Source organism: Osmerus mordax, chromosome 22, assembly GCF_038355195.1.
Source record: "Osmerus mordax isolate fOsmMor3 chromosome 22, fOsmMor3.pri, whole genome shotgun sequence".
In the NCBI taxonomy this organism is placed as follows: domain Eukaryota; kingdom Metazoa; phylum Chordata; class Actinopteri; order Osmeriformes; family Osmeridae; genus Osmerus; species Osmerus mordax.
This window is the reverse complement of record NC_090071.1, coordinates 1,865,206-1,867,086: the sequence shown is the minus strand read 5'-3', so window position 1 is coordinate 1,867,086 and position 1,881 is coordinate 1,865,206. Positions and strand designations below refer to the sequence as shown.

Genomic DNA, 1,881 nt, shown 5'->3' with positions numbered 1-1,881 from the left:
ACACACTCTCATACACACACTCTCTCATACACACACTCTCTCTCTCTCATACACACACTCTCTCATACACTCTCTCTCTCTCTCTTTCTCTCTCTCTCTCTCATACACACACACTCTCACTTTCTCATTCACAAACATGCCCACACAAGCGTGCATATATGCTGAAGCGCACACACTCAAACAAATGCACACACACACAGTACACAAATACAGACACACACTTCTCTAACACATTACGTACCTTTCATGAAACTATTGGCAGGATTAAGTGTACACACACACACACACCTTCAGACACCAAAACCTTTTAGTGTGTGTCTGGGAAAGCTACGATAAAGAGTGAGAGACTAAAAAACGAAGAAGGAGAGAGAGATGAGGAGAGATGAGGAGTTAGAGAAGGCCCCAGCTGTTGTGGAGGAACCTTTGTAAGAACGCAAAACAAAGGCTGCATTCCAAACCCGAGAGAGAGAAAACTCTCCCTCCCTCCTTTACCTTGATTGGAATGGAAAGGGAACAGGGTTCCAGTTTGGAATGCGGCCAGCGTGCTGCTGTGTTCGTCTCTCCCTGCACCCGGCCCACTGATGTACTCACAGCCCGCTTGTAGAACTGCAGTTAGTCACTTTGCATTAACGACAAATACGACTGTGTTTCTAGCGTCCCCTGGGCAGGAACGTCCAGAACAGTAAAGCCCTTTGAAGATGCAATTCACAAACACAGCGAAGAAATCACTTTTAATCAGATTAATCAAATATTGGCACTGGGCTCTCTGTTTAGGAGAGGCTTGATTTTGTGTGCTGGGTGTCAACTTCTGAAGACTCTGGAAGAGAGGAGAGGATAGAGAGAGGTTTAGAGGTGTGTCTGACAGGTTATAAGCACAGAGCGTGTGTGAGAGCAGTTTGTGGTCAGGTTGCTGTAAACATGCCATGCCTGCTGTGCGGATGAATACGTCCAGCGGTGATTAGTTGTGATGAGGTTAAATAGATCTGCTGTCTCAGCTAGCTGGGAGAAGGTCTGGGTGAACCTGGAGGGGGCTAGAGGAGAGAGCTCGCCCAGGAACAAGGAGCAGAGATCCATGTCCATTTTGTGGTACTGGTTTTAAGGTTGGCTGAAGGTTCCGGAAAATTATTATACTTTGTGGTGTTCTGGTTGGGTTGACGTGCTTTGCTGGTTGTGTCCCGGTTATGCTCTGGTCAGAAAGGTGACGTTGTGTTCTGGGTATGTTGAGGTGAGTGTGTTGAGGCTGTGTTGAGGGCTGTGTCGAGGCCGTGTCGAGGCCGTGTCGAGGCCGTGTCGAGGCCGTGTCGAGGCCGTGTCGAGGCCGTGTCGAGGCCGTGTCGAGGCCGTGTCGAGCCTGTTTGAGGCCGTGTGGAGGCTGTGGTCGAGGCCGTGTCGGAGGCCGTGTCGAGGCCGTGTTGAGGCTGTGACAAAGCCGTGTCGAGGCGTGTGGAGGCTGTGTTGACACTGTGTCGAGGCTGTGTCGAGGCTGTGTCGAGGCTGTGTCGAGGCTGTGTCGAGGCCGTGTGGAGGCCGTGTGGAGGCCGTGTCGAGGCCGTGTCGAGGCCGTGTGGAGGCCGTGTGGGAGGCCGTGTCGAGGCCGTGTGGAGGCCGTGTCCGAGGCCGTGTGGAGGCCGTGTGGAGGCCGTGTCGAGGCTGTGTTGACACTGTGCCTCCCCACAGCACCAGCAGGAGCTCCTGGCCCTGAAGCACCAGCAGGAGCTGCAGGAACACCAGAAGAAGATGGAGACGCATCGTCTGGAGCAGGAACAAGAACTACAGCAGAGAGAGCAGAAACTGCTGCTGCTCAAGAACAAGGAGAGAGGCCAGGAGAGTGAGTATCCTCCCCAACACACTGTGTGTGTGTGGTGTGTGTGTGTGGTGTGT

General features: G+C 52.8%; 1 pseudogene; it reads left to right on the top strand.

The window, feature by feature from the left end:
- Nucleotides 1-1,217: 1,217 nt before the first annotated feature.
- Nucleotides 1,218-1,881, top strand: part of LOC136966438 (histone deacetylase 4-like) — an 18,180-nt pseudogene continuing 17,516 nt past the window's right edge.